Source organism: Typopeltis vanoorti, chromosome 13 (assembly GCF_054136105.1).
Source record: "Typopeltis vanoorti isolate ZY-2024b chromosome 13, IOZ_Tvanoo_1.0, whole genome shotgun sequence".
NCBI lineage: Eukaryota > Metazoa > Arthropoda > Arachnida > Uropygi > Thelyphonidae > Typopeltis > Typopeltis vanoorti.
In genome coordinates, this window is record NC_143561.1 from 19,233,403 (window position 1) to 19,252,655 (window position 19,253).

Consider the following 19,253-nt stretch of genomic DNA (forward strand, 5'->3'; position numbering starts at 1 on the left):
ATAGTAAAAAAAAAGCCCCAGAGAAGTAAAGAATATGGAAAGAAAAGTAAAGAAAAAGAGGAAGAATGAAAAGGGCCAATACCATCACTGGGAAGTCCCCCTCTACCACGAACAGGTGCTCCACAGGGAGGGGTGATGTGATGATAACTGTTCAGTGGCTGGATGGCAAGTGTCTATTGCTTTTTTTTTTAGAATAGGTTGAATACATACTTGCTTCAATGTATTGAGATAAGTGACAGCTGCGTACAGAATGAAGAGATAAATGAGAATGGATTAGCTCTGGAGCATAATGTTTGAGTATAAATGGAGCGATGCCACTGGGACAAGGAAATTTTTAGTGTCATTTAGTATTCTTGTTATGCTTCTTTTTTTTTTTTCGCTGAAAAACCACAGGAGGCACACAGTGCTCAGTTACTAGCAAGGTAGGAAGATATTTGTCTTCATCATCTATGCATGAGTTTGGAAAAAAAAGTGAATACCAGGAGGTTAGCTTTATTTTTGGGTACTGTAACAATAGTACCATCTGGGATACTATTGTTACAGATGAGCAGAAGCTGTCCAATCATCTTGGCAAGAGACCAGAACGCAGCTTCCATTTGGACAGGAGGCAAATTTTCCACTGTTGGCTTTTATGAAATGCAGATTAGATTTGCTGATGGCCATTTTGCATTTATTGTGCACTTCAGTACACACTGAGTATGAAGATGGGATTCTTAATGCAAGCCACCTGCAGTAAGCTGATTTTTTTTTTTCTTCAACAGCTTTTTGCACACTTTCTGCTGAACAAGGCACAATGAGGTTGATTTCTGTGATTCACTCAGAGAAGGTTTTTTTCAGTCAGCAATGGTTAGATGATGAAAAGATGAGTATAAATTCTGGAGGTTATCCCACTTGACACCTTTGTAGCAACAAACACAACGTTTCCTCTAAACTGTGCGCATGCATGCTGGTTAAAAAGGGAACATACATGCCTAATAACAGTGCACACAACATTTTTGCTTTCAGAATTTCTAATTTAGTCAGTTTTTGACCATACTATGTTCCCTCTAAACTGTGCACATGCACGCTGGTCAAAAATGGAGCACACATGCCTAATAACAGTGCACAAAATATTTTTGCTTTCAGAATTTCTAATTTAGTCAGTTTCTGAATATGCTATAAAACACATTATATGATAAATCATACTTGGCACTTATTGTATTTAGTTATTTCTTCAATGTTTCCACTCCAATATTACTCGGACCTATTCCAACTTAATACACTGATTAGTTACCTGTAGCCTGTGTTGTATGGGCGAACTAAGCTGATGCTCACATCAGCATGTTGCAGAAACATTTGTTTGGAGTGTCTAGACAGTTCAGTCACTTGAACTGGTACAAATGGTGATGGATTTTTGTAGCTATGCAGATTTAAGCAAATTAATTTAGTGCTTGAAATTTTACAAGTTATGGCCAGATGAAAAAAAAGCAACATTAATATGAGAAATATTACATTAAAACAAATAAAAGAGAACCAAAAACAATGGAAAAGATATAGTAATGAAATTACCTCGTATCAGAGAACAATATAAATTTCACATTGTTAATTGCTTGAATACTTTCCTAGAAGAATTCAGAAAGATTAAAAATGAATACAAACTATTTTCCAAAGCAATGTTAGAAGCAGCTGACACCATAAAAGGGAAATCTTGCAGGATTATCAAATATTGCAGTAGACACATTTTACAGCTATGTGATCAAAGAACTTACAATCAGTATAAACAAGGATAACAAGAGCAAGGTAAAATAAAAGAATGCCTAGCTTTTAAAAGGCTGAGGAAGATATTAATGTGACGAGTTTACGTCATGAGAACCTGAAGAAAAGAACTGGTTATAGAACTGGTGAGAAATGTCTGAAGAAAAATATAAAGGAGTAACTATGTCAGGACTATCACCTTTATATTGCCCCAACAGTCTACATAGACAATGGATGAAGGAGGACAAATGTGTTGAAACAGTAACACCAACATTGCCATTAAAATTAATTGTTGCTTGCAACTTTTGCTATTTTGGGCACAGGCTACTGAGTGCGCACATACTGAGTCTGAAACTGGAAACTTGAGCACAAAGTGTTTTACACATGTGCATGGGCTGGCAAAAATTAGTGGGAATGGCTTGGAGTGGTTGGAGGACGTGAATTCTCTGAGAGAAGAGACTTGCACCAGATTATGATCTAAGCCAGAGCTGTCCAAACCACTGCCCGAGGGCGGCCTGTGGTGCAATTTTGTGTGGTCCGCCTGTGGGTTTTGATTTTCACGAGTGAAAAAATAAAATAACAATTTGAATCGAATGCATATTAGATATTTGAATTCTTCACTAATCGATAATATCGATGTTGGATGTGTCAAAGAAGTGTTCTTACTCTGTTTTGTTCCAACACGCATGCTCCAGGCACTCATGGGGAACGTCAGCACGTGATTAGTGCGCAATTAGTGTTGTTCGTTTGTTCAGCTATCGAGGTTGTGTCGCTGCTGCTGCTCACCAAATTACTAGATATGCATTGTAATGCGGCCCTCGGATTACCTAAGGTTGGACAGCCCTGATCTAAGTTACTGAGAGGAGAGTTGATCTCTACAGTGTATTTGGAAGAACTGGTTAAAAAGAAATTAAAAGCATTGAGAAAATGAAGAGAGTTATCAGGAATTTGAGTAGGTAGATGTATGATTTGCATTAGGTCACTGCTTATAGCAAATCCTTCTGCAGCTTGGTAAGGTTGGAAAAAGGGAACCAGCTGGAATTGTGAATATTAAGGTAATCTAGATAATCTCACTATTTGGATTGCATACATTCAAGCCTCGTGAAAAGGAAGGTGAAGAGATCAGAGTGGTTTCAGAGTTTGGAGACTGGTGAATGCAGCAGATTGCAAATACATCAACCCTGAATATTACTAAATGGGGAAGAAAACCTTGAGCCAGAGGAAGCCAAAAGCAGAAGATTCTAAATTAGTCACTTTCTAGCAAGCAATATCAGATCTCACAAAGACACAGTACACATTCTTGTGGCAAAAGGAATTGTGAAATGCATAATCTGAACAATAGTGGGTGTAGATGTCATTTGGGTTACTCTCTATAGTAAGAGGTCTGATCTGGATGACTAAGTAATGGTGAATATCATTTATGTTGTTAATGCTTCAGATGTTGGTAAAGTAGATGTGAAAGGAGGTTTTTTTTCTTTTTACTTCTAGGACTGGGTTTTTGAGGATGATTTATTTTTATCAGTGTTATTTCATTATAGGTTCAAGATGAAGTTACAAAGATTAAAATCTCGAAAGAAGCAGTTAAAGGAATTAATAAGTTCAGAACATTTGGTGGTAACAAAGTATCAAGGGCAACAAACTTAATTTGTATAAATGAGTGTTGAAAGGTTTAAGCATTGGCAATTGTTTATTTGAGTAATTTTCATAACTACTTGATTGTTGGTGTCTTATGTTCTGTGACTTTTTTTTTTGTGCTTCAAGGATGCTAATTTTGAAACTAAAAATCATCAACAGTAGCTTAATAAATTATTTGTTCTCATATTCCTGCAAGTCAATGCCATTAAATAATTAAAAATTTAAGACAATCTTGAACTGTGGATTCAAATTCCGTTGGTCTTAAAATGATTATCTCCCACATCTTTGATAAATTATATAAATACTTGAGGTTTCAGGAGTGGTTTATTGCTCCAACACATGCCAGTACTGACTTACTGTAATGATGGTCACACACACACAAATCATCAACAGTAGCTTAATAAATTATTTGTTCTCATATTCCTGCAAGTCAATGCCATTAAATAATTAAAAATTTAAGACAATCTTGAACTGTGGATTCAAATTCCGTTGGTCTTAAAATGATTATCTCCCACATCTTTGATAAATTATATAAATACTTGAGGTTTCAGGAGTGGTTTATTGCTCCAACACATGCCAGTACTGACTTACTGTAATGATGGTCACACACACACATGCACACATATATATCAAATGTTCTTCAAGTCTTCAAAGTAGATATTATGAAATCTTCCTGCCTACCCGCAAAAGGTAAAGTTGGCACAACAAGGCACTTCATACACTCTTGGATGTGCCGAATGTTGTGAAATTATGGCTGTGATTAAGGGCCTCTAGACCAGTGTATGTGTGTCTGTTAATTGCATGTATTCTTCTGGCTCAGTTGCCTGTTTTGTAAGATGAAAAACCCTGCCCTGGATGAGCTGGAGTGTGGAATCCACCCTTAGGAGAGATTAGATGGTACTAGTTTGATGTGCAGTTTAAAAAAAAATAGTGTGAAGATTAATTTATTTAGTACTTTGTCTATCTTTTCATATGTAGGGAATGAAAATAGTTTTGTTATTTTGTGCAGTGGGGAAGGTAGCATTTTAATCTATTTTTTAATCTATTTTACAGAGGTTATAAGCACTGGCTAAATAAAAGAAAATGTTGTATAGATAATTGAGTTCTGTGTCACTGGAATGAATAGTTTTAAGCCTATGTGTTAATGTTTTAAAGATAACATTGTTTGGCTGGGTGATGTGACTCCTTATCTTCCTAATGGACACACAGATGAAAGAACAGAAGGTGGAAGTCTAAGTTGATGTCCCAATCATCTCAGTTGATTTTTTTTAAACTGTTTCTATTAGGAGTCTTTGCTAGCTTTCATCATGAATGACAGTATTAGGAATATGGTTGTGCCATGTATATTCTTTATTATTACGGCATGGACACCTTTATGGAGTCCTAAGACTCATTGTAGGAAACCTATAACACAATATCTATTGTACCTCTCCTTAAAACCATTTAACAGACAAAGCACTTACAACTGACTCAGGCAACCCATTCCATTCATTCCCCACTTCCCAAGCAAAAAATCCAATCCTCTCACCTTGCTAACTACACTCTTACCCAACTTCCAAGGATGACCTATTGTTCTGCTACCTCCAACCAAGTGTTGAAACATTTCCCCTGCATCAATCCAATAAAATCCTTCAAGTAACTTAAATGTCTCTGTCATATCCTCCCTTTATCACCCATCAAGCAACTTTTGCAATCCACAAACCCTCAATCTATCCTCATAGGGAGAATTCAAAACCACTCACCATCTTGATCACTCGCCTCTGTATCTTCTCCACCATACCCTCATCAACAAAAACCAGGTGACCAGACCTGAGCACAGTAATCCAGATGAAGTCGTATCAAGGCTTTATAAAGTGGAATGATAACTCACTTATCTCTGTTTGTAAGTGTGTTCTTCATTGACCAAGTAATCCTGTGAGCTACTCTGGCTACTTTAGCAATGTGTCCTCTAAACTTCAACTCAATCTACCACCAACCCCAAATCCCTGGCTTTATATTTTCTGGCAGATATCTCAGTGTAGTACACAGTTTGTAACCCAAAATGCATAACTTTACACTTTTCCACATTAAATACGTCCATTATGTTTTGCACATACTGTTGGCGTAGTCAAATCATCCTGATTAACTATTACTCTATACAACTTTGCATCATCAGCAAACAACTGAATATCACCCTTCAAATTATTTCCTATATATCATTTATGTATAAATTAAACACCAGTGGTGCAAGCACCACTGCTGTTTAATTCTTCAAGAGTTGGCGCAATTACCTTAATCATTGATTGGTTATGTTCGAAATTGGTACGAAATTCAGTCGTGGTGCGAAATGTGGCGTACCCTGTGGTACACCACGTCACCACTCACCTACTTTGTTTGAAGGCAAGTCGTCCTGAAGCTATTCATGACACTGCTCATTAAGGTGATGTTCCATGTTTGGACATGACATGTAAATATGGCTTGACTGCCGGCTTTGTACAGATGAATTTTGATATTTGTGGTGATGAGATTGGATTTCTGGATATATTTTATTATATTATTATTATTACATGACACTTCCAGGAAGTCCAAAGACTCATCGAGGGAGGGCGCACCTACTCCACAACTCTGTCTACACTAATCACAGCTACCATCATTATCTACACGAATGCCATCTACCACCCAACGCCAACAGTAGATTTTCATAGACAATCACACACATCCATGCCCACAGCAGGATTCGAACCTGCAGCCTTTTGGCTGGAGAGCGGATATCCTAACCAGTTGGCCAACCAGGCTGGCATATTAGTTGGACTTTTATGGAAACAAAGAGCTTTGAGCTATCTTTTCACTATGTCAGTTAGAGTATCAATGTAGGAACTCAAGTAGTCAAAATCATTTACTTCAAGAATATTATTATTATTATTTTACAGCATCTCCATCTAGTACAGAGACTCATTGTGGAAGACCCAAATCAACCATCATACACACAAATCCTATCATATCTCTCCTTAAACCCTTTCACTATTAAGGAACTCACAACCAATTCTGATAACCCATTCCACTCACTCACCACTCTCCAAGCAATAAATTTGTTCTGCATACCCATACTAACCACACTCTTACACAACTTCCATGTATGGAACCTAGTTCTCTGACTATTGGTCATATATTCAAAAATTTCACTTGCATCAATTTTTATAAAACCTCTTTAATATCTTAAAGGTTTCTATCATGTCCACTCTTTTCTGCCTATCAACTAAACTCTGTAACCCACAAACCTTCAACTTATCCTCATAGGGAGTATTCCACAGACCTGTCACCATTTTGGTCATTCACCTCTTAATCCTTTCGACCAACTCCTGGTTCCCAAGAAACCCAGGTAACCAAATCTGTGCGCAGCAGTAGTCAAGAATTGATCAAATCGTAGCCTTATAAAGAGAGATAATAACTTCCTTATCTTTACTTGTTACCATGATTTTCAACATGCAAGTAATTCGTTCAGCTATTTTACCAACTTTTGCAATATGCACTGCAAACTTTAACTCTTTGTCCACCATTATAACCACACAAGCCTGGTTAGCCGAGTGGTTAGTGTATCTGCTCTCCAGTCAAAAGGCTACAGGTTCAAATCCCACCATGAGCATTGATGTTTGAGATTTTCTGTGTAGATATTAGCAGTGGTGGGCAGTAGATGGCATTGGTATAGATGATGGAGTTGGTGAAGACAGAGTTGTAGAGTGGGTGCCCTCACTCTACGAGTCTTTGGACTCCTTGGAGGTGTCATGTAATAATATCAGATTTAATAAGCAGTATTAAATCTGATATCAAAATTGGATATGTTAAATCTCAGCTCTTTACTTTATACAGATGATGTTATACTGCTAAATAAATCAGGTACAAGTCTGCAAGATTCCCTGACTAATTTGAATAACTGCTCTAATAGATATGGTATGAAGGTCAGCAATAACAAGACAAAGATAATGAAAATAGGCAGAAGCATTGAAAATATCAAGTACATTGTGAATGGAGAACCTATAGAACAAGTAAAACATTTCAGCTACTTAGGCATGATTTTTAATGAAGATGGTAAATTTAATATGAAAATAGACAACAGAATCAAAAAAGCTGGTATGGTAGGAGTCACCTGAATAAATTTATATGGATTATTGGAAGTTTTTTCACTTGGTTATATTATACGTTAAAGATACCAAGAATTGGTTTAATCCTTTATCCAAGTGTAAGCAAACATTAAAGATACCAAGATTCAATTTCTTGGTATCTTTAATGTATAGTATAATCAAGTGAAAAAACTTCCAACAACCGTTCTCTAATCCAGAGTAATTTAATAATAAGGTGTGACAACTTTTGGCAACTGGTATATGAAAATATGACATTACTTCAACATTAGTATCACCTCTGGGTCTGACTCCCACTGAAGAGACTTCAATAAAGGTCAAAACCGGTCTGGGTAGTGACCCTTCCCATAATGCATAGCATTATGTCTGCAAGGAGATGTGCTTTGCATTATGAGATACTAAAGCAAGTGATGTGAAGTCATATCACCTTTACCACGAGTTGCCTCAGTCCTGAAAATACTTCAGGCGTAAACTTTGTTTGCTTACACTTGGATAAAGAATTAAATCAAGTATATAATTTCTTGGTATCTTTAATGTAAATTTATATGGAATAAGACAGAAATTAGTCAAAACAATAAATTAGCTGCACATAAGACTGTTCAAGCCAATTTTAAGTTATGGATCTGAGAGCTGGGTTAGAAAAAAAAAGACTTGACCAAAGACTAGAGACCACAGATATGAGAGTCCTGAGAAAGATTAGGGGTGTGAACAGATGACATCCAGGAATGTGTTAATAGAGTTAATCTCAGGTGATATGGTAACTTAAACAGAACAGGAGAGGAAAGATTAGCAAAACAAGTGTTCTCTGCCAGGTTGGCAGGAAAAGACCCAGAGGAAGATCAAGATATTGGTGGATTGATACAGTAAAAAGTGCCTTAGAAGACAGAAATATAAGACCTGATAATACTGGAGTCTTGACATTTAACAGACTGATTTGGAAGAAAATTGTAGATAGGAAGTTAGTAATGATGTAATTTTTCATGCAGTACTGTCATATCCTGTACATTCCTTGAGGGTATATATATCAGGAATTTGAGAATGATGATAACAATAATTAGCCCCAAGTACCTCATCAATTTCCTGTAAACCAATACCAACAATATGATACACCATATGCAACCTTTACAACCCAAAGTGCATAACCTTACATTTTGCAATATTAAATTGACAATCGTTATCCAATTTATTTAAATCATCCTGTTGGATATCTGCATCACCTTTATCAACTAATGCTCTCTCTAGTTTTGCATCAACAGCAAACAACTGAATATCCCTCTTAAATCTTTCCCTATGCCATTGATATACAAATTAAAGAGTAGTGGACCTAGTACCAAACCCTGAGGTACTCCACTAGTCACCATCATTCTCCGAGACTCCACTTTGTCATATACTACTCTCAGGTGTCTGTCCATCAGCCATTCCTCCCCATCCATGCTACTAGCCTCATATCCATTCCCATCGTCTCCAGTTTTTGTAAATGTTTTCCATGTAGTATTCTGTCAAATGCCTTGGCAAAGTCAAGAAATATCATGGTGGAGCCATTACATTTATCCAATTCTGCTGTCACTTTATTATAAAATGTGAATAAGTTACTAAGACAGGAGCTACCCTTTACAAAGTCATGCTACCATTATAAAGTATCACATCCCTACCCACTCAGTGTTGTATTTTACCTTTCACCAAAAAAAAAAATAATAATAATAATAATAATACAACAAGGATGGGATTTGAACCCATGCAAGAAAACTCCAATGGATTAGCAGTCCATCACCTTAACCACTCAGCCACCTAATTAACACAATATAATATGGTGATTTAGCCCATATTTCTTCAACTATTTCTTCTGTTCTTTAGGACTTTAGTTTTAATGCCAACCCAATCAGCGCTGCATTTTTACATATAGTATCTAAGTAGTTGTGGGCAGTGCTCAAATCAATCAGTTGCATCATCTGCAAAACAGACTGCTTATGTGGGTTTGTTCTACTAACTCTTCAAGTTATTCTGTACTTATTTCCTGTGAGTCTGAATGTATATTCAGGGTATGAATGAATTGAAAGGTGATAAATTTTTTATGAGAGAGGACTTGAAAGTATTGTTAAAGGTAGCGAAAGAAAAGAGGAACAGAGTTAGAATGGTTAGTCTGTTGCCGTGGTATGACAGAGAGGAGTTTAGAAGGAGGGCCATAATCGCAAATGACATTATGCACAGGTTATGCAGATGGTGTGGTGTGGAATTCGTGGACGTGTGGAATGAGTTTGATGGGCGAAAGGACTTATACAAGATGGATGGCCTGCATTTGAATGGACTTGGTGTGCGGAGACTGGAAAGAGTGTTGCTGAATGAAGTGAAAATGGATGTGCAAAACCAGGGAAACTAGAACTACCAAGGAGGGGGGGGGGGATGGATATGCAGACATCAGTGAGACAGATGAGTGTAAGAATGTATATCATGTACCCGAGCCAGCACTAAGGACAAAAAATGGGAATGGGTCATTTAGAATAACGCATTAATATAGGGGTGGAACTAAGGGATCACTGCATTTCATGTATACTAATGCCAGGAGTATTAGGAACAAGAAGGAAGAATTTTTGGCCTTGATTGGCTCTTCCTGGCCACAGGTTATTGGCATTAGTGAAACATGGCTGACGGAAGATGATATAGTTAGTGGGATAGAATGTGTAGGTTATAGTGTGTTTAGGAGGAACAGAGAGAATAAAATGGGGGGAGGGGTATTATTGATGATAGCTGATGAACTGCAACCAAGGAGAATTGTAGTTGTATCGCAGGATAGTGAAAGGAGCTCATTTGAGGCTATTTGGTGTGAGATTGAGACTGGCAGAATAAAATATACAGTTGGGTGCTGCTATAAACCAGATGATGGAATAGATGGTGGAGATAGTATGCATAGGGAAATTGATGAAATGAGTGGAAGGAGGGTAATTATTATGGGGGATTTTAATTATGGTAACATTGATTGGAAGGAAGAGAGGACACATGTGAGGAAGGAAAAGGATTTTATTCAATTATTAAGGGATAACTATCTGAGACAGCATGCAATTGAAAATACTAGGGGTGTGAGAGTGCTTGACCTGGTAATAGCATCTGAGAATTTGACTGTAATGAATATGACCATGTTGCCACCTATTGGTGAGAGTGATCATAAGGTCTTGACCTGGGAGGTGGCTAAAGGTGTGGAATTTTTGATTAAGACAGGGTATACGTGGAATTACCGTGCTGGCAAGTATGGCAATCTCCTAAGCCTGTCATACTTGCCAGCACGTATGACAGGCTTAGGCACATGCCACGGATCAGTGCCATGGCATGTACAACTGCAAGGGCTGGACGTCGATAGAGCATGGCAAGTGGTCAAGGAGCATTTACAGGAGGTTATGGCTGATTGTATACCTAGGGTCCGAATAGTAAAACAAGTAGGGGTTAAATGGATGAATAACACCATTAAGCTTGAGCTGCAAAAAAAGAAACAACTGTGGAGGGAATTTAAAGAAAGGGGTGACCTGCAGGCACACGAACGGTTTAAAGTGCAGGCCAGAAATGTAACGAGTGTGGTAAAAAAAGCAAAAGCAGATTATGAAAGGAAACTAGCTATGCAAGCAAAAGAGAATCCCAAACAGTTCTTTCAATATGCTGCAAGCAAGAAAAAAACTGTACACAGCAAAATGATTTTAAGGAATGACGATGGTAAGGAGGTCACTGAATCAGTCGATATTACTATTATTACGGGCAACTCCAGGGAGTCATTGGACTCATCGAGGGAGGCCCCAAATCATATTCATCACAACTATTTGACATTCATACAGTATCTATCATACCTCGCCTTAAACTCATTCACTGTCACAGCATCCACCACAGACTCAGGGAGCGCATTCCACTCATTCACTACTCTAAAAGTAAAGAACCCAGCTCTAACACCTTTACTAACCACACTTTTGCCCAGTTTCCATGGAGGTCCCCTAGTCCTCCCACAACCAGCCCTGTTCTCAAAAATATCTTCTGAATCAATTTTATAGAAACCCTTCAGTAATTTGAATGTCTCAATCATATCTCCCCTCCTCCACCTATCAACCAATTTTTGCAACCCACAAATCCTCAACCTGTTCTCATACGGTTCATTCCACAGACCTGCTATCATCTTGGTCACTCGCCTCTGGATCCTCTCCACCTCCTCCCCATCAAGAAGAAACCTAGGTGACCAAATCTGAGCACAGTAGTCTAGATGGGGTCTTATCAAGGCTCGATACAGAGGAACAATAACCTGCTTGTCTCTGCTTGTCATCGTATTCTTCAGCAACCAAGTGATTTGATGAGCTGTTTTGGTCACTTTTGCAATGTGTCCCCTAAATTTCAATTCCTTATCTACCAACACTCCTAAATCTCGTGCCTCATCAATTTCCTGGAGCACGGTTCCACCAATGCAGTAAACTGCCGCCAATCTTTTCACCCCAAAATGCATAACCTTACATTTTGCCACATTAAACTGACATCCATTCTCCTTAGCCCAGACCTCCAATCTATCCAAATCATCCTGCAAAATTTTGACGTCATCTGCATTCACTATTGCCCTACCCAACTTCGCATCATCCGCAAACAAATGAACTGTTCCTCTCAGATCATTTCCTATATCATTTATGAACAAATTAAACAGCAGTGGTCCAAGAACAGATCCTTGTGGCACACTAGTCACAGGCCGTCTTGTGGACTCTACTCCCGAGTAAACCACTCTCTGATATCTCCCAGTCAACCACCCTCCTACCCATCTCACCAACCCTATGTCCATTCCCATATGCTGCAATTTACTGATTAGAATTCCATGTGGAATCCTGTCAAAGGCCTTGGCAAGGTCCAGTAGAATCACCGTAAACCCATTACCCTTATCCAGTTCAGCCGTCACTGTGTTATAATACGTGAGCAAGTTACTGAGGCATGACCTACCCTTCACAAAACCATGCTGTCCCCGATACAGTATCCCATTTTCTTCTATCCAATCTTGTATTTTCCTCTTGACTATTTTCTCTAAAACCTTGACAATGATTCCTGATATGCTAATCGGTCAGTAATTTACTACAGCAGTCTTGGAACCACCTTTATGCAGTGGAACTATTTTCCCCTCTTTACACCCGCTCGGGACTAACCCAGACCCGAGACTCAAATTAAACAAAATGGTCAAGGGTACTGACAATTCTTTAGTTGCTTCTCGTACAACACGAGCTGGTATACCATCCAATCCCACAGATGTATTGACATTGAGGTTATGCAATAGACTACTCACCTCCACTTCATTAACCACAATTCCCGTATAATCTACTGGTTTATTCGTTTCTGCAATGTCACCACCTGGATGATATACTTTTGCAAAGTGCTCACTCAGTAACTCAACTATCTCAACTGATTCAGTTACCTCCCTACCATCGGCATTCTTTAAAATCAATCTGCCATGTACATTTTTCCTTTTACTTGCTACATATCTAAAAAACTGTTTAGGATTCTCTTTAGCCTGCATGGCCAATGTTCTTTCGTAATCCTTTTTTGCTTTTCTTACCACACTCGTCACCCTTCTGAGCTGTGCTTTATACCGTTCATGTGCCTGCCGGTCACCCTTCTCCTTAAATTCCCTCCATAGTTGTTTCTTTTTTTGCAACCCAAGCTTAATGGTGTTATTCATCTATTTAACCCCTACTTGATTTATTATTCGGACTCTAGGTATACAGTCAGCCATTGCTTCTTGCAAGCACTTCTTAACTACCTCCCATGCACTATCAACTTCTAGTCCTTGCAGTTGTACATGCCATGGCACTGAACCAATCAAACTCCTAAGCTTGTCATACTTTCCAGCCCGATAATTCCACATGTACCCTGTCTTAATTGAAAATTCTACACCTTTAGCCACCTCCCAAGTTAAGACCCTATGATCACTCTCACCGATTGGTGGCAATGTGGTCATATTTGTTACAGCCAAATCCTCAGATGTAATTACTAGGTCAAGTACTCTCTGACCCCTAGTATTTTCCATTACATGCTGTCGCAGATAGTTATCCCTTAATAACCGCATAAAATCCAGTTCCTTCCTCCCATGTGTCCTCTCCTCACTCCAATCAATGCGACCATAGTTGAAATCTCCCATAATAATCACCCTCCTTCCACCCATTTCTTCTATTTGCTTGTGCATACTGTCACCACCATCTTTTCCATCACCTGGTCTATAGCAGCACCCAATTGTATATTTAGTTCTGCTAGCCACAATCTCACACCAAATGGCCTCAAATGTGCTCTTTTCTCTATCCTGCAATTCAACTTCTATTCTCCTTGGCTGGAGCTCATCAGCTATCATCAACAATACTCCTCCCCCCATTTTATTCTCTCTGTCATTCCTGAACACACTATACCCATCACATTCAATCCCACTAGTTATATCATCTACAGTCAGCCATGTTTCACTAATACCTATAACCTGTGGTCTGGAAGTGCCAACCATGGCCAAAAACTTAGAGATATAGTGGAGTTACTGAGCGTGCACTTTGCAAAAGCATATCATCCAGGTGGTGACATTGAAAAAATGAAGGAACCATTAGTTTATACGGGAATAGTGATGAATGAAGTGGAGGTGACTAGTCTATTACAGAACCTTAATGTGAACACATCTGTGGGATTGGATGGTATACCGGCACGGGTCTTGCGTGAAGCGGCTAAGGAATTATCAGTGCCCTTGACCATGTTGTTTAATCTGAGTCTCAGGTCTGGTTTAGTCCCGAAGGTGTGGAAAGAGGGGAAAATAGTTTCACTGCATAAAGGAGGATCCAAGACTACGGTTGCAAATTACCGACCGATCAGCATATCAGGAGTCGTTGTCAAGGTCTTGGAGAAAGAAGTCAAGGGAAAAATACAGGAATGGATTGATGAAGAGATACTGTACAGGGGACAGCATGGCTTTGTGAAGGGTAGATCATGCTTCAGTAACTTGCTCAAGTTTTATAACAAGGTGACGGCTGAACTGGATAAGGGAAATGGGTTTACAGTGATACTGCTGGACCTGGCAAAGGCGTTTGACAGGATACCACATGGAATACTAATCCATAAACTACAACATATGGGAATGGATATAGGGTTGGTGAGATGGATAGGTGGTTGGTTGATGGAGAGATATCAAAGAGTTTATTCAGGAGTAGAGTCCAAAAGACGGCCTGTGACTAGTGGTGTGCCGCAGGGTTCTGTTCTTGGACCACTGCTGTTTAATCTGTTCATTAACGATATAGGGAAGGATCTAAGTGGAACAATTCATTTGTTCGCTGATGATGCAAAGTTGGGTAGGGCAATAGTGAATGCAGAAGATGTCAAAGTCTTGCAGGATGACTTAGATAGATTGGAGTTCTGGGCTAAGGAGAATGGATGTCAATTTAATGTGACAAAATGTAAGGTTATGCATTTTGGGGTGAAAAGATTAGCAGCAGTATACCACATTGGTGGAACTGTACTCCAAGAGATTGATGAGGCCAGGGACTTGGGAGTGTTGGTGGATAGGGCGATGAAGTTTAGGGGGCACATTGCAAAAGTAGCTAAATGAGCTCATCAACTCACTTGGTTGTTGAAAAATGCCTTGACGAGCAGAGACAAGCAAGTTATTATACCTCTGTACCGAGCCTTGATAAGACCTCATCTCGACTACTGTGCCCAGATTTGGTCACCTTGGTTCCTTCTTGATGGGGAGGAGGTGGAGAGGATCCAGAGGCGAGTGACCAAGCTGATAGCAGGTCTATGGAATGAACCATATGAGAACAGGTTGAAGATTTGTGGGTTGCAGAAACTAGTTGATAGGCGGAAAAGGGGAGATATGATTGAGACATTCAAATTGTTAAAGGGATTCTATAAGATTAATTCAGAGGTTATTTTTGAGATCAGGACTGATGGTGGGAGAACTAGGGGACACCTATGGAAGCTGGGCAAGAGTGTGGTTAGCAGGGGGTGTTAGAGCTGGGTTCTTTACTTTTAGAGTGGTAAATGAGTGGAATAAGCTGCCATAGTCTGTTGTGGGTGCTATGACGGTGAACAAGTTCAAGGCAAGGTATGATAGATACTGTGAGAATGTAATCGCATAGTTGTGTGGACATGATGTTTAGGGCCTCCCTCGATGAGTCTAAAGACTCCTGGAGTCGCCTGAAATAATAATAATATATAATCAAGGGCAATAATAAAAAGATATGATGCTAAAGTCTCCCTGAAGAATTCCAATGGAAATAGGAAGGCTCTTGGCCACTTCTCCATTGTCCTTGCATAATATTTCTGGTATGGTACTATAGTTTATTATTTTTAAGAGTAAGCCACAATAACTGAGAATTTTTAATATCCTTTGTCTGCTGATTGAATCAAAGGCTGTATGAAGTTTAAGATATAGAGGAGATTTTTTTTTTAAACTCTTGTTCCTTCTAGCAACCTTCTAAAGGTTGTGTGTTCAACAGTACTTCTGTTTTTCAAGAAACTTGATTTTTGAGTAGAAGAGGTGTTACATATATTTCAGATCAGTGCGGTAGGAAATTGTGCTATTCCTTAGTAATTTCTGGGTTGTTTAGATTGCCTTTTTGAAGTATTGGTATTATTAGGCCTTCTCTCATTTGTGAGAGAATGTTGGATGCAGCTAGAGCTGTATTATAGATACTTAACAGTTGTTTCCAAAGCTCTTTCCCTCCATGTTTAACCACCTTACCAGCCTTAATACATATATATCCATAATTACATGGATGTGAAGTGTCCATTGAAGTCAATATAATTTTTGGGTATTATTATAATAATTTGTAGTAGACCTCTAGGGAGTTGAGGACTCATTGAGAGAGGCCATACATCACACCCCTTTCACACTAGATACACTCATTACTTCAACAGACAAACTGTTCCACTCACTGAACTACTGTGGATGTTCCCCTTGTCCTCTTCCCACCTTCTATATAATGAAAAATGTTATCTACTGATACAGTATAACATCCTCTCAAAAGATTTTAGCCATCTATCATATCACCCCCTCTTTCTTCCATCTACCAGTATCTGCAATCCACATACGCTCAATCTATCCTCATAATCTGCATTCCATAATCTCAACTTCATCTATGACTCTTCTCCGCAGCCTTTCCACAGCTTCTTTATCCTGTTGGAACCCAGGAGACCAAAATCAGTGCACGATAGTCCAAGGGTGGTTGTATCAAAGTCTTGTAAAGAGGCAAAATGACTTCACCTATCCTTATATGTCAATGTTAATTTCAACATCCTGAGTTGTATTTGCAATTTTCATCATGTGACTTTTGAACTTCAACTTTCTATTAACTGTAACAAGATCTCTAAATAACAAAATGTTGTTGATGGATACTGCATCATGCCAAAGTGCATAACTTTACATTCACTAACATTAACTTCACAATTACCTTTCTTCCCACACTTCCAGCCTATTCATATCACCCTGTGAACTGTATATCAGCAGCATCTCTGATTACTCTGCCTCTCTTTGCATCATCAGCAAGCAACTGAAGATTTCCTGTTAGCCCCTTTCAATATTGAGATGACATTGTCATGCTTCCACATTTTAACTGTGCAAGCATGATCTTGGAATTTTTGTATTATAGAAATAATATGGATAGTAAGCATATATTTTTATATATTTTATCCATGTGGCCGTTTAGATTAATAACCTCTGCTGTTATGCCATCCAATCCAGGTGCTTTCAAATTCTTGCATTGTAAAATTGTTTACAATGCAAATACAAAAGTGTTTATTGATATAAACACCATGGCTGTGAATTTTCGACTAGACAATTTGAGAATGTTTAAGGTGAGATTCACAGATAATACTTAGCATGTCAAAAGCAAGAGCACAATCCACAAAGGATTGCTTTCTTTCGCAAGATCATCACGCTGACTAAAAAAAATCAACTTATAAATTATATATGTATAATAATTTGTAACATGATTGGTCCTGTAATGATCCTATATTTTGCAGAAGCAATATGCGACTGAGCCAGACATGCTAATCTTAATCAGCAAAGATCCATCAATTCTTTAGTATAAGTAATATACAGTATCGCTGTATAGAATTCTGAATAATATACACCGTGGATATTGCGTACGATCGCTTCTCGATTCTTCAGATATAGTCCGGAAAGAGCGTGAGAAAAAATAACTTTGTTAAAGCTAGCTCAGAATGACCACACGTTAAATGTGTCAAAATTGTAATTTGACATACCTTTGAACCGCTGGCCAGTTATGATATCAGTCGTTACAAAACAAGGCGAACGCTATTTCTAAACGGAAAACCTAGATAAAAAATCCTAAATATAAACTAAAAAATTGTAAATAAAAATATTCATTCATCATGCATGTTTTAATACATAAACAACACTCAATTATCACACATATTTTAATACAACACTTTAAACGACCGAATTTCGCACCAATTTCGAACATAACCAATCAATGATTAAGATAATTGCGCCATCTCTAGAAGAAATTTTTGTGGACCCTATTTGTATTTCTTTTAGGACAAAAGCCCTGTGCAGTAATAAAAAGTATAACTTATTTCATTTGAGATAAGACAAGTTTCTATTTAAAAAAAAAAAGAAAAAAAGAATGAAACAAAAAATATGATATTAGCTCTGTGACCTTGGTTGCATAAATAATCCTAAAAATGGAAAGTCGTAATATCGAAAGAAGACGCAGTCTCTAAAGCCACTGAAATATCGGATTTTAGTAGTTCATTCGTTAAGGTTCCACTATGAGACTGCATTGTTTCGAGTACTCAGATCTTCTTAGTGGTAGAGGTTTTGCGGAAAAATGGTTTTAGTGGCAGGAGTAAAAATCTCATGTATAACATATTCCAATTTTGTATCCTAAAATCATCTATAAAAATGAACCAGGATGGGGTAGAGGGGATTCAGAGACAAGTCTCTAAGCTGATGACAGGTCTGAGGAATGCTCTCTATGAGGATAGGTTGAAGGTTTGTGGGTTACAAACCTTAGTTGATAGGCGTGAAGGAGGGGAAATGATAGAAGTTTTCAACAGATTAAAGGAGATTTATAATTGATACAAAGGAAATTTTTCAATATATGACAAATAGTCAGAGAACCAGCTAGGGGACATGCATGGACATTGTGGAATAATGTAGTTACTGGGGGTATGCAGACCACATTTTTTGCATGGAGAGTGGTAAAAAATTGAGTGGCATGGATTACTAAGTTGTGAGTTCCTTAGAGTAAATGTGTTTAAGAAGTGGTATAATAGGTTTTTGTGGGTATCATAGTTAGTTTGGGTCTGTCAAAATGAGGTCTCCAGATTCCATGAAGATACCGTATTATAAAAAAATCAGCTAACGCCTTTTATTCTCGTATAGGGAATAGGCGAAGGCATTTTAGTCCTATATAACATTTGGAGATTGAGTGGGCAGTTCAATCTCCACTGATGACCAATAAGAGATAGCTGGCCCAAGGCTATCGCAATTAAGCGGCACGCAGTGAAAAGACGGCTCAAAAGTGCCGCAATCTCGTGTCTCATGGACATCCTAACCCTAACACAATATTTTAATGTCTGAAATAGTGTGAGTTCTACTGCCGATTTTTTTTTAATTTACGTGACGAAAAACCCGAGATTCCGGGAGAAAGAAACCCTCTTCTCGTGCTGGAGGCATACTAACTCGGGAACCGGTCGAAAAAAGCTTAGTAAAAGTTTCGTTAGTCGACGACTAGACTTGAATTCGAAGTCTAGCTTTGGGCAGTTTAGCGC

General features: G+C 38.4%; 1 protein-coding gene and 1 non-coding gene across 2 annotated transcripts in view; both read right to left on the bottom strand.

The window, feature by feature from the left end:
• LOC150099970 (rac GTPase-activating protein 1-like) overlaps positions 1-17,903 on the bottom strand; it is a 196,729-nt gene extending 178,826 nt beyond the window's left edge. The window contains exon 1 of the mRNA XM_090402719.1: positions 17,721-17,903. The gene's annotated coding sequence lies outside the window, so the exon portion shown is untranslated. The remainder of the gene's footprint in view (positions 1-17,720) is intronic.
• Positions 9,197-9,278, bottom strand: TRNAS-GCU (transfer RNA serine (anticodon GCU)). The gene has a single exon. It is a non-coding gene; the product is annotated as a tRNA-Ser (tRNA).
• Positions 17,904-19,253: the final 1,350 nt, after the last annotated feature.